The following is a 15,341-nucleotide window of genomic DNA, read 5'->3' as shown; positions in this document are numbered from 1 at the left end:
CGCTAGTGTTTTTATTTGAATTCAGAACATTGTTGTACAACCTCGCTAGAAATCGAATGAAATCCGCCGTACTTAATGTTTTCGATCTTGTTTTTTTTTTGTGATCCGTATTTGGAGTGGGCTGGTGTGGGAAAATCTTCTCCATATAGAGGTAAGTATCACTAGTAGGAAAAGCCTCATCAGTGGCGCACCAAAAATGGATTCTGTGGCGCATGGGAGCTGCGCCACAGAAACGTCGCCACAAAAATAAGGTTTCTGTGGCGCACCTTCCCGTGCGCCACAGAATTAAGGTTTCTGTGGCGCACTTGTTCTTAGGTGCGCCACAGAAACGCGTGCGCCACAGAATTGGTTTTTAGTGCGCCACAGAATTTGCTTGTATTATACACGATTTTGTTCTGCCTGCTATACACATGCAGTTTATAGACAGCAATACAGATACACAGGTTATATACAGCAACATTCAGATATAATATAAATATCATGTACATTGCACAGATATAACATAGACATCATCATCACATTACTTAGAACCCGATCGAGATACATATATAGTGGCAAGTGTCAAATGTTTTGCATACAACTCTTAATTCATACAAAATTCACAATTTCAAGATACAAAGTAGTCTTCATCCGGTTCCTCCTTTGCTCCGTCATCTCTACCCACCAGGCTCGCTTGCATCGGGGTCCTTCATCCAGTTCCTACTATGATGAAAATGGAAGAAAGTGAGACCAACAAGTCCGATGCACAAGAGAAATGGAATAAATGCCTCATACATTGTTGGTCAACACAAATATTAACATTCAGGGACGGTGTAAGTGAGACCAAGTCCGATGCACAAGAGATTGATATTTGTGCTATCTTACCAGGCTCACTTACGCCGCCCCCGAGTGTACGGTGACCAAACATTTTAATCATCGGCATTTTGAAAATCTCAAAGCAAATGGAATGACAAAATGGAATAAGTGCCTCATACATTGTTGGTCAACACAAATATTAACATTTAGAGATGGCGTTAGTGAGACCAAGTCCGATGCACAAGAGATTGATATTTGTGCTATCTTACCAGGCTCACTTACGCCACCCCCAAGTGCACGGTGACCAAACATTTTAATCATCGGCATTTTGAAAATCTCAAAGCAAATGGAATGACAAAATGGAATAAGTGCCTCATACATTGTTGGTCAACACAAATATTAACATTTAGGGATGGGGTAAGCGAGGCCAGGTAGGATGCACAAGAGATTGATATTTGTGCTATCTTACCAGGCTCACTTACGCCACCCCCAAGTGTACGGTGACCAAACATTTTAATCATCGGCATTTTGAAAATCTCAAAGCAAATGGAATGACAAAATGGAATAAGTGCCTCATACATTGTTGGTCAACACAAATACTATGGTCGAAACCATAGTTGCGGTATACACCGCCGTATACTTTGCGAAGGGCCCCCTTTCCCGGTTGGCGTTCCGTCAACGGGTGCTTGACGACACAACAACGCCGATCTGCATCTCCGGCGCAGAACCACGCCGATCCCTCGCTGTCCGATGCGTGAACGAGTCCTTGATGCAAAGACCGTGCCGGCCTGCCCAGCATTATGCCGGGCCGTGTTGCCGCGCTTCAAACCGTGTGTCCACTGATCGACACGGCCTGAAGCACGACAACAGGGGTCGGCATGATGCTAGGGAGGCTGGCACCGTCTTCGCATTAAGGACTCGTTCACGTACTGGACGGCGAGAGAAGAAAAGTGGTGCTGCGCCGGAGAGGCATGTCGGCGTTGTTGTCTCGTCAAGGACTCGTTCACGGAACGGCGGCTAGGGAAAGGGGAGCTCGTCTACAAAGTATATTGCGGCGTATAGGTGACCAAACATTCTAATCATCGGCACTAAAATGGAAGAAAGAGCCAAGTGGTATCTCAACTAGATATCATATGCCTCATACTTTGTTGGTCGAAACAAATATTAACATCTCGGGATGGGGTCGGTGAGGCCAGGTAGGATGCACAAGAGATTGATATTTGTGCCATCGCACTGTGCTCACTGGCCCCACCCCAGAGTGTACAAGTGACCAAACAATTTAATCATCGGCACTAGCTAGAATGGAAGAAAGGCCAATGCAATTAAGAAGTAGCTAGTATGAACTAAATGGAATGCCTCATACTTTGTTGGTCGAAACAAATATGAACATCCCGGGATGGCGTTAGTGAGGCCAGGTAGGATGCACAAGAGATTGATATTTGTGCCATCACACCAGGCTCACTAGCGACACCCCTGAGTGTACACTTGACCTAACATTATAATCATCGGCACTAAAATGGAAGAAAGAGCCAAGTGGTATCAACTAAATGGAATGCCTCATACTTTGTTGGTCGAAACAAATATTAACATCCAGGGATGGAGTAAGTGAGGCCGGAGTAGGATGCACAAGATATTGATATTTGTGCCATCACACCAAGCCTCACTTGCTCCACCCCGAGTGTACGAGTGATCGACCAACCATCTAATCATCGACAAGTAAATCACTTGGGGTAATGTTAAAATGTTTGTCTCCATATTTGGGAGACATTTTTAATATTGAGTCTAGCTAATGGAAATCAAGAACTAGTCTTGATCTCCAAATGGTGATTAGAGGGAATTTATTCATCTTAAGCAACATTAGGGACAAATGGGATCATGCAAGGGACTTGGGTCATTTGGATCATAAGGCATCAATTAAGGAGGCAACCAGGGACAAAGGGAAACATTTGATGATCCATTATCATAGGCAACAAAGCAGCAACTTTTTCCCCTCTAATCTAGCTAGAGTCCTTAAAAGAAATCCATCATAAGCATGGTCAAATACACATATATAGCATGGGGCAGATGCTCCAAAGGGATTATATATTCATCACTTGGTAATTTGGAGAGCAAACAAGCAGTAGCCATATCACTCAATCCAATACTATAGTAATTTGGATCATAACGCATCAAATAAGGAGGCAACCATGGGACAAAGGGAAACATTTTATGATCCATTATCATAGGCAACAAAGCAGCAACTTTTTCCCCTCTAATCTAGCTAGAGTCCTTAAAAGAAATCCATCATAAGCATGGTCAAATACACATATATAGCATGGGGCAGATGCAGCCAAACAGCTCACTGTGCAGGTGTGCATGCCCAACAAAGACACACAAAGCCGGTGAGTCACCACATGCTTGCCAGGCCAAAATGGGTAGAATACCCGGCTTGTATCATCATCTGGCTACTAAGCCATTTGGTGGAAGCAAACGAAGATCAGCCGAAGGAAATCACCAAGGGAACATTGGTATGTCAAGATGGTGACACTACCAGAGAAATCCAACATGGATTAATCCCTAACTAGCCATCCAAACTCACCTAGCACCACACAGCTAGTTATACCATCAGTAATATAGACATTTAAATGTCTATTTTGTTTTCAACAAAGCAAAAGCTACCGGTAATCTAGTCATGGATCAACCAGATAGCATGAGAGAGTCACAACAACAGCCACAAGAAAGGGGAGCCACCCTTGGACAACATAAAGGCTGTCAGGGCTACCTCAAACCCATAGGAACATTCACTAAGCCACCGCATCATAACCCAATAGGGCTCAAGATGAGCTAGGGTACCCAATCAATGATTGGCAACCCTCTAGCTACATCCAAATCCATCCATGAGATCATTATCGCTCAGCGGTTCATCTCATTTATCTAATCAATCAAGTTAAACTAACCAGATAAATGAAATGCATAATTAACAAAGGCACCAGACTATTGCAAATGATCCAGAGGATACCACAGTAGCATACCATAGTAGCATTTCATGCATTTAAATGAACCAAATAGCATCAAAACCAACCAAATGTCCAACTAGCAAGCAATACCAAGTGAGCAAGTCTTCATTACCTTGTACAGGTTTAGACAAGGATTTATAGAACAAGTACAGAGAGGCGAGGCAAGAGGCATAGACAATTTCTATAAGCATATATAACACTCCAATTTCTATAAGCATAGACAATTTCATTGTCACATCTTTCTATAAGCATCACTAGCAGCAGCAGCAATGCATATGAACACCATATACAGTACGGTTCGTAACAATTTCATTGTCACATTGTACAGGTTCAGAACAACATATAGAACACTCCAATAAGCATCACTAGCAGCAAGCAATGCATATGAACACCATATGAAGCAAAACGATTAGGGGCAATGCATCCAGAGCAACAGCAGCAATACATCCCGGAGCGAGCATTTCGTCGTGCACGTTGTGCTCGCGCGGGGGAGGAAGAGGGAGGGGAGGGGAGGAAGAGGGAGGGAGCTCACCGACGACAACAACAGTTGTGGAGGAGCTCACCGACGACGACGGCAAGGGTGGAGGTCGCGGCGGCTCCTCCACCTTGACGCGACGGCGGCCCCTCCTCGCGGCGGCCCCTCCTCGCCGTAGCGGCAGCTTGTGCTGCAGGTGGCGGGGATGGGAGGAGCGTGGCGGCAGGCGGCCCTCGCGTAGGAAGGCGGCGGCGACGGCGACGGCGATGGCGACGACCATGGCGGCGCGCGGTGAGGAGAGGGGAGAGGGGAGAGGCGCGCGGTACGGATCAGAGGTGAACAGGCGTGGGCGGGGGAGGGCACGGGATGATATAGCTAAGTTCCCTTAGTTCTGTGGCGCACCGCAACAAGTGCGCCACGTAATCAAATACTTACGTGGCGCACCAAAGAAAGTGCGCCACAGAAACAGTAATTTCTGTGGCGCAGCGCACCGCGTGCGCCACAGAAATACGTACACTGATAATTGGGGGTGACAGGTTGTGGGGCCCGCCAAGTTTTTGTGGCGCATGGTCGGCTGCTGCGCCACAAAATTAAGCTATTTCTGTGGCGCACCTTGCTTGGTGCGCCACAAAAACAGTTTATGTGGCGCATTTTTAGTGGTGCGCCACAGAACTAAGCTTTTGCCTATAAGGGTTTTCCTACTAGTGTATGCCGGTGGCCTTGAAAGGATACTGACAGTGCATACCACTGCCGATGCCTATTTGGGGCCTGGCGGAGATGCTGTTAGAGCATCTCAAACCGTTGGGGCTCCCCGGGCCGAAATCCGGCGCTATTTACGAAACTTTAGCCCGGGGAGCGCGCCGAAGTTCTAGCGGTCTCCCTGGTAGGCACACCCGGGGTTCAGGTATTTTTAGAGAAAAACGTCCCTGGATAACAAATTTTATGCATAATTCAGCGAATTTGATCACTTTTGCCAAAATTTGGTTTATTTTTACAAATAAACGTTACAATTTAACAAAACAAGACAACTTTTCAAAGAAATCAAATGGAAACTAGTTGGTGTTGCCTCGAAGCGTCCATAAGTGCTCCACCAGATCATCATGCGTCCATAAGGCAAACGGACACTTCTTCCATTTCCAATGCATGCAGTCAATGCTTCCAAGCATCCCTGGAAATTCTCGAGCTTCATTGACAGCGAGGATCTTAGCAGTGTCTGAAGGAGATATGCCCAAGAGGCAATAATAAAAGTGGTTATTATATATCTTTATGTTTATGATAAATGTTTATATGTCATGCTATAATTGTATTAACCGAAACATTAGTACATGTGTGATATGTAAACAATAAAGAGTCCCTAGTATGCCTCTTAACTAGTTTGTTGATTAATGGATGATTAGTTTCATAATCATGAACATTGGATGTTATTAATAACAAGGTTATATCATTGGATGAATGATGTAATGGACACACCCAATTAAGCGTAGCATAAGATCACGTCATTAAGTTATTTGCTATAAGCTTTCGATACATAGTTACCTAGTCCTTATGACCATGAGATCATGTAAATCACTTATACCGGAAAGGTACTTTGATTACACCAAACGCCACTGCGTAAATGGGTGGTTATAAAGGTGGGATTAAGTATCCAGAAAGTATGAGTTGAGGCATATGGATCAACAGTGGGATTTGTCCATCCCGATGACGGATAGATATACTCTGGGCCCTCTCGGTGGAATGTCGTCTAATGTCTTGCAAGCATATGAATAAGTTCATAAGAGACCACATACCACGGTACGAGTAAAGAGTACTTGTCAGGAGACGAGGTTGAACAAGGTATAGAGTGATACCGATGATCAAACCTCGGACAAGTAAAATATCGCGTGACAAAGGGAATTGGTATCGTATGTGGATGGTTCATTCGATCACTAAAGTCATCGTTGAACATGTTGGAGCCATTATGGATCTCCAGATCCCGCTATTGGTTATTGGTCGGAGTGAGTACTCAACCATGTCCGCATAGTTCGCGAACCGTAGGGTGACACACTTCAAGTTGGATGTTGAAATGGTAGAACTTGAATATGGAATGGAGTTCGAATATTTGTTCGGAGTCCCGGATGAGATCCCGGACATCACGAGGAGTTTCGGAATGGTCCGGAGAATAAGATTCATATGTAGGAAGTCATTTTATGAGATTTAAAATGATCCGGAAGGTTCTATGGAAGGTTCTAGAAGGTTCTAGAAAAGTCTGGAAGAAACCACTATGGAAGGCGGAGTCCCAAAGGGACTCCACCTCCATGGCCGGCCAACCCTAGAAGGGGAGGAGTCCCAAGTGGACTCCCCTATGGGGGCCGGCCACCCCCCCACATGGAAGGGGGGAATCCCACCCCAAGTGGGATTCCCACCTTGGGTAGGTTTCCCTATCACATGGAAGGTTTTGGGTTCGGGTCTTATTCGGAGACTTGTAGTCCAACACTTGGGGCTTCCACCTATATAATGAGGGCCAAGGGGAGGGGGCCGGCCACCCCAACAACCACCAAGGTGGCCGCACCCCTTAGTGTCCGGCGCCCCCCTCTCCCCAAACCCTAGCCGCCCCGCTCCTCCACTTCCCGCACGCTTAGCGAAGCTCCACCGGATTTCTCCACCACCACCGACACCACGCCGTCGTGCTGTCGGATTCAAGAGGAGCTACTACTTCTGCTGCCCGCTGGAACGGGGAGGTGGACGTCGTCTTCTTCAACAATCGAACGTGTGACCGAGTACGGAGGTGCTGCCCGTTCGTGGCGCCGCGATCAAGATCTTCTACGCGCTTTTGCAAGCGGCAAGTGAACGTCTACCGCAGCAACAAGAGCCTCATCTTGTAGGCTTTGGAATCTCTTCAAGGGTGAGACTCGATAATCCCCTCGTTGCTACCGTCTTCTAGATTGCATCTTGGCTTGGATTGCGTGTTCGCGGTAGGAAATTTTTTGTTTTCTATGCAACGTTATCCTACAGTGGTATCAGAGCCGTGTCTATGCATAGATGGTTGCACGAGTAGAACACAATGGTTTTGTGGGCGTTGATGCTCTTGTTATCTTTAGTTTGAGTACTTTGCATCTTTGTGGCATAGTGGGATGAAGCGGCTCAGACTAACTTTACATGACCGCGTTCATGAGACTTGTTCCTCGTTCGACATGCAACTTGTATTGCATAAGAGGCTTTGCGGGTGTCTGTCTCTCCTACTATAGTGAAGATTCAATTTACTCTTCTATTGACAATATTAGCATCAACGTTGTGGTTCATGTTCGTAGGTAGATTAGATCTCTCTCGAAAACCCTAAACCACGTAAAATATGCAAACCAAATTAGAGACGTCTAACTTGTTTTTGCAGGGTTTGGTGATGTAATATGGCCATAATGTGATGATGAATATGTATGAGATGATCATTATTGTATTCTGGCAACCGGCAGGAGCCTTATGGTTGTCTTTAAATTTCATGTTGAGTAGTATTTCAAAGTAGTTGTAATAGTTGCTACATGGAGGACAATCATGAAGATGGCGCCATTGACCTTGACGCTACGCCGACGATGATGGAGATCATGTCCGAAGATGATGGAGATCATGTCCGTGCTTTGGAGATGAAGATCAAAGGCGCAAAGACAAAAGGGCCATATCATATCACATATGAACTGCATGTGATGTTAATCCTTTTATGCATCTTATTTTGCTTAGATCGCGACGGTAGCATTATAAGATGATCCCTCACTAAAATCTCAAGATAATAAAGTGTTCATCCTTAGTAGCACCGTTGCCAAGACTTGTCGTTTCGAAGCATCTCGTGATGATCGGGTGTGATAGAATCAACAAGTGCATACAACGGGTGCAAGACAGTTTTTGCACATGCGGATACTAAGGTGGCCTTGACGAGCCTAGCATGTACAGACATGGTCTCGGAACACGTGATACCGAAAGGTAGAGCATGAATCATATGGTTGATATGATGAACACTTTGAGTGTTCGCCATTGAAATCACACCTTGTCTCGTGATGATCGGACTTAGGTGCGGTGGATTTGGTTCGTGTGATCACTAAGACAATGCGAGAGATATTGTTTTGAGTGGAAGTTCACCTAGATTTTTAATTATGTTGAATTAAAATTTAAACTCAATCTGTCATAAACTTAGTCTAAACTTCTGCAAATATATGTTGTAGAGATGGCGTCCCCAATCAATTTTAACCAGTTCCTAGAGAAAGAAAAACTTAAGAGCAACGGTAGCAACTTCACCGACTGGTTCCGTCATGTTAGGACTTCCTCTCTGGCGGAAATCTGCAATATGTGCTTGATGCACCGCTAGGTGACCCTCCTGCAGAAACTGAAACCGATGAAGTAAAAGTTGTTTACGCAACTCGGAAAACTCGGTACACTCAAGTTCAGTGTGCCATCCTGTGCAGTCTGGAATCCGATCTTCAAAAACGTTTTGAGCACCACGATCCTCATGAGTTGATGAATGAGCTGAAAGCTATATTTGAGACTCATGCGGCCGTGGAATGCTATGAAGCATCGAAACATTTCTTCAGCTGTATGATGGAAGAAGGCAGCTCCGTTAGTGAGCACATGCTCACCATGACCGGGCATGCGAAGAAACTCAGTGACTTGGGAATAGTGATTCCTAACAGACTGGGGATTAATCGTGTCCTTCAATCACTGCCACCAAGTTACAAGAACTTTGTGATGAACTACAATATGCAGAACATGAACAAGGAGTTACCTGAACTCTTTGGCATGCTAAAAGCTGCTGAGATTGAGATCAAGAAAGAGCACCAAGTGTTGATGGTCAACAAGACCACCAGTTTCAAGAAACAGGGCAAGTCTAAGGGAAAATTCAAGAAGGGTGGCAAGAAAGCTGCCACGCCTCCTATGAAACCTAAGAACGGCTCTAAGCCCGATGCTGAGTGCTATTACTGCAAGGAGAAGGGACACTGGAAGCGTAATTGCTCCAAGTATCTGGCTGATCTGAAGAGCGGCCTTGTCAAGAAGAAGAAAGAAGGTATATCTGATATACATGTTATAGATGTTTATCTCACGGGTTCTCGTTCTAGTACCTGGGTATTTGATACTGGTTCGGTTGCTCATATTTGTAACTCGAAACAGGAACTAAAGAATAAATGAAGACTACTGAAAGATGAAGTGACGATGCGCGTTGGAAACGGATCCAAAGTCGATGTGTCGCTGTCGGCACACTTCCTCTACATCTACCTTCGGGATTAGTTTTAAGCCTAAATAATTGTTATTTTGTACCCGCGTTGAGCTTGAACATTATATCTGGAACTTGTTTAATGCAAGACGGTTATTCATTTAAGTCTGAGAATAATGGTTGTTCTATTTTTATGAATAATATCTTTTATGGTCGAGCACCTGAAAAGAATGGCTTATTTCTGTTAGATCTCGATAGTAGTGATACGCATATACATAACATTGATGCTAAGCGAATTAAATTGAATGATAATTCTACTTATATGTGGCAATCGCTGCCTTGGTCATATTAGAGTGAAACGGATGAAGAAACTCCATACCGATGGATTACTTGAATCACTTGACTTTGAGTCACTTGATAGATGCGAAGCATGTCTAATGGGAAAAATGACTAAGACTCCATTTTCTGGTATGATGGAGCGAGCTACTGACTTATTGGAAATCATACATACCGATGTGTGCGGACCAATGAGTGTAGCATCGCGCGGTGGTTATCGTTATGTTCTAACCTTCACAGATGATCTGAGTAGATATGGGTATATCTATTTCATGAAACATAAATCCGAAACTTTCGAGAAGTTTAAGGAATTCCAAAGTGAAGTACAAAATCAACGTAACAAGAAGATTAAATTTCTACGATCTGATCGTGGAGGTGAATATCTGAGTTATGAGTTTGGCATGCATTTAAAGAAATGCGGAATACTTTCACAATTGACACCGCCGGGAACACCACAACGAAACGGTGTGTCCGAACGTCGTAATCAAACTCTCTTAGATATGGTTCGTTCTATGATGTCTCTTCTGATTTGCCGTTATCATTTTGAAGTTATGCATTAGAGACAGCCGCATTCACTTTAAATAGAGCACCATCAAAATCCATAGAAACGACACCGTATGAATTATGGTTTAATAAGAAACCTAAGCTGTCGTTTCTTAAAGTTTGGGGTTGCGAAGCCTATGTAAAGAAGTTACAACCGGACAAGCTAGAACCCAAAGCGGAGAAACGCGTCTTCATAGGATACCCTAAGGAAACTATAGGGTACACTTTCTATCACAAATCCGAAGGCAAAATCTTTGTTGCTAAGAACGGAACCTTTCTTGAGAAAGAATTTCTCACTAAAGAAGTGACTGGAAGAAAAGTAGAACTCGATGAGATTGATGAATCTATACTCGTTGATCGTAGTAGCGCAAAGATCGGAAGTTGTACCTGTACCGCCTACACCGGCAACAGAGGAAGCTAATGATAATGATCATGAAACTTCGAACGAGGAAACTACTGAACCTCGCAGATCGACAAGGGAACGTGCCACTCCTGATTGGTATGATCCTTGTCTAAATGTCATGATTGTGGATAACAATGATGAGGACCCTGCGACGTATGAAGAAGCGATGATGAGCCCAGATTCCAACAAATGGCAAGAAGCCATGAAATCCGAAATGGGATCCATGTATGATAACAAAGTATGGACTTTGGTAGACTTACCTGATAGCCGAAAGGCTGTCGAAAATAAATTGATCTTCAAGAGAAAAACAGATGCTGATGGTAATATTACTGTCTATAAAGCTCGACTTGTCGCAAAGGGTTTCCGACAAATTCAAGGAGTTGACTACGATGAGACTTTCTCACCTGTAGCGAAGCTAAAATCTGTGAGGATTTTGTTAGCAATAGCTGCATTTTTCGATTATGAGATTTGGCAGATGGATGTCAAAACGGCGTTCCTTAATGGAGACATTGAGGAAGAGTTGTATATGGTACAACCCAAAGGTTTTGTCGATCCTAAAAATGCTGACAAAGTATGCAAACTTCAGCGTTCAATCTATGGACTGAAGCAAGCATCAAGAAGTTGGAACCGACGCTTTGATAAGGTGATCAAAGACTTCGGGTTTATACAAAGGTCATGGAGAGGCCTGTATTTACAAGAAAGTGAGTGGGAGCTCTGTAGCATTCCTGATATTATATGTAGATGACATATTATTGATTGGGAATGATATAGAACTATTAAGCAGTGTAAAAGGTTATTTGAATAATAGTTTTTCAATGAAAGACCTTGGTGAAGCATCGTATATAGTAGGCATCAAGATTTATAGAGATAGATCAAGACACCTAATAGGGCTATCACAGAGTACATACCTGGACAAGATTCTAAAGAAGTTTAGAATGGACGAAAGTAAGAAAGGGTTCTTACCTATGTTACCAGGCAAGGTCTTGAGTAAGACTCAAGGACCGGCTACGGCAGAAGAAAGAGAAAGGATGAGTAATATCCCCTATGCCTCGCGATAGGATCTATCATGTATGCCATGCTATGTACTAGACCGGATATAGCACATGCTGTTAGTTTGACTAGCAGATATCAAAGTGATCCAGGAATGGAACACTGGACAACGGTCAAGAATATCCTAAAGTACTTGAAAAGAACTAAGGATATGTTTCTTTGTTATGGAGGTGACCAAGAGCTCGTTGTAAGCGGTTACACCGATGCAAGTTGGAACACTGATCCTGATGACTCTAAGTCACAGTCTGGGTACGTGTTTATATTCAATGGTGCTGCAGTAAGCTGGGCAAGCTCGAAGCAGTGCACGGTGGCGAAGTGTTCAACAGAATCAGAGTACATAGCGGCTTCAGAGGCTTCATCAGAAGCGGTATGGATGAAGAGGTTCATTGTAGAGCTCGGTGTGGTTCCTAGTGCATTGGACCCATTAATCATTTACTGTGATAACATGGGTGCCATCGCCAATGCACAAGAGCCAAGGTCACACAAGAGGCTGAAGCATATCAAGCTGCGTTACCACTCGATTCGCGAGTACATCGAAGATGGAGAAGTAAAGATTTGCAAAGTACACACTGATCTGAATGTAGCAGATCCGTCGACTAAAGCTCTCCCTAGGGCAAAGCATGACCAACACCAGAATGCCATGGGTGTTAGGTATATTACAATGTAATCTAGATTATTGACTCTAGTGCAATTGGGAGACTAAAGGAGATATACCCAAGAGGCAATAATAAAAGTGGTTATTATATATCTTTATGTTTATGATAAATGTTTATATGTCATGCTATAATTGTATTAACCGAAACATTAGTACATGTGTGATATGTAAACAACAAAGAGTCCCTAGTATGCCTCTTAACTAGTTTGTTGATTAATGGATGATTAGTTTCATAATCATGAACATTGGATGTTATTAATAACAAGGTTATATCATTGTATGAATGATGTAATGGACACACCCAATTAAGCGTAGCATAAGATCACGTCATTAAGTTATTTGCTATAAGCTTTCGATACATAGTTACCTAGTCCTTATGACCATGAGATCATGTAAATCACTTATACCGGAAAGGTACTTTGATTACACCAAACGCCACTGCGTAAATGGGTGGTTATAAAGGTGGGATTAAGTATCCGGAAAGTATGAGTTGAGGCATATGGATCAATAGTGGGATTTGTCCATCCCGATGACGGATAGATATACTCTGGGGCCTCTCGGTGGAATGTCGTCTAATGTCTTGCAAGCATATGAATAAGTTCATAAGAGACCACATACCACGGTACGAGTAAAGAGTACTTGTCAGGAGACGAGGTTGAACAAGGTATAGAGTGATACCGATGATCAAACCTCGGACAAGTAAAATATCGCGTGACAAAAGGAATTGGTATCGTATGTGAATGGTTCATTCGATCACTAAAGTCATCGTTGAATATGTGGGAGCCATTATGGATCTCCAGATCCCGCTATTGGTTATTGGTCGGAGTGAGTACTCAACCATGTCCGCATAGTTCGCGAACCGTAGGGTGACACACTTAAAGTTGGATGTTGAAATGGTAGAACTTGAATATGGAGTGGAGTTCGAATATTTGTTCGGAGTCCCGGATGAGATCCCGGACATCACGAGGAGTTCCGGAATGGTCCGGAGAATAAGATTCATATGTAGGAAGTCATTTTATGAGATTTAAAATGATCCGGAAGGTTCTATGGAAGGTTCTAGAAGGTTCTAGAAAAGTCCGGAAGAAACCACTATGGAAGGCGGAGTCCCAAAGGGACTCCACCTCCATGGCCGGCCAACCCTAGAAGGGGAGGAGTCCCAAGTGGACTCCCCCTATGGGGGCCGGCCACCCCCCCCACATGGAAGGGGGGAATCCCACCCAGGTGGGATTCCCACCTTGGGTAGGTTTCCCTATCACATGGAAGGTTTTGGGTTCGGGTCTTATTCGGAGACTTGTAGTCCAACACTTGGGGCTTCCACCTATATAATGAGGGCCAAGGGGAGGGGGCCGGCCACCCCAACAACCACCAAGGTGGCCGCACCCCTTAGTGGCCGGCGCCCCCCTCTCCCCAAACCCTAGCCGCCCCGCTCCTCCACTTCCCGCACGCTTAGCGAAGCTCCGCCGGATTTCTCCACCACCACCGACACCACGCTGTCGTGCTGTCGGATTCAAGAGGAGCTACTACTTCCACTGCCCGCTGGAACGGGGAGGTGGACGTCGTCTTCATCAACAACCGAACGTGTGACCGAGTACGGAGGTGCTGCCCGTTCGTGGCGCCGTGATCAAGATCTTCTACGCGCTTTTGGCAAGTGAACGTCTACCGCAGCAACAAGAGCCTCATCTTGTAGGCTTTGGAATCTCTTCAAGGGTGAGACTCGATAATCCCCTCGTTGCTACCGCCTTCTAGATTGCATCTTGGCTTGGATTGCGTGTTCGCGGTAGAAATTTTTTTGTTTTCTATGCAACATTATCCTACGGTGTCTTCGACAGTCGGTGATCTCAAGTAGAAGTCCCCGAACACTGCTATCACCGCCCTGCAGAACCGGTAGAAACAATCAAGGGCGGTGGACTCTGCCATCCGAAGATAATCATCTGCAGAATCACCAGGAGCTTCATATGCCAGCATCCGCATAGCCACCGTGCACTTTTGAAGGGCGGAAAACCCTGCCATGCCGGTGCAATCCAACTTGCATCTGAAATAGGAGCCGTAGTCTCGAAGGGCATACACAATTTTCAGGAAGAGCTTCCGGCTCATCCTGAAACGACGCCTGAAAAAAGCCTCACCGTGCAATGAATCGTCGGCGAAGTAGTCGGCGCAGAGCATGCAGTGCCCCTCCATTCGCTGCCTCGGCTTGCACTTCTGGCGACCAATGATAGACTCGTCGTACAAGCCGGACAGGCAAGCGAGGATGAGCAGGTGCTCCTCATCTTGGGTGGCGGCCGCCGTTTCTTCTTCAAGAAGCTCAGCGAACATCTGCTCCTCCTCCTCATCGGAGTCCATGTCCGGCCAGGCAGTTGGACGAACACCTTTCGGGCGTGTCGACGATGAGCGACGCGAGGGAGCTGCTCGGCGGTGGAAAATAGGCAGAGGGTGGAGGAACGACGGAATATAGGCTGCTGGGTGGAGAAATGGCAGAGTTGCGGCAACCCGCCGGCGGATTGCCGAGGGGTGGTGCCGGCGGCGAGAGAGCAAGGGAGGGGAGGAGGGATTTGCGTCGACAAAGTGGTGGGGTTCGTCTGTTCTCTCGCCGACAGAGCGGACCCGTTGTCGAGGGTACTCCTCGCCAATGCCCTCCGATAGGGGCTTAGGGTTGATGGAATCCTGCAAGCTGGCACGAGACATCGGTTCACAGACAAGCGGGGAGAGCAATTTACCCAGGTTCGGGGCCCTCGATGAGGTAAAACCCTTACGTCCTGCCTGTCTGTTCTTGATTATGATGATAATGGGTTACAATGGGGTGCCGAATAGTTCGGCTGAGATCTCGTCGAGATGGCTAATTGCTAAGGTGACCTAGCTGTAAGCTTTTGCTGGCTAAGATTGCTAGGATTGATCGTATCCCTCGGCAGCCCCTCTCCTGG

This window comes from Lolium perenne, chromosome 3 (genome assembly GCF_019359855.2).
Source record: "Lolium perenne isolate Kyuss_39 chromosome 3, Kyuss_2.0, whole genome shotgun sequence".
Lineage (NCBI taxonomy): Eukaryota > Viridiplantae > Streptophyta > Magnoliopsida > Poales > Poaceae > Lolium > Lolium perenne.
Note: the sequence above shows the minus strand (reverse complement) of the source record.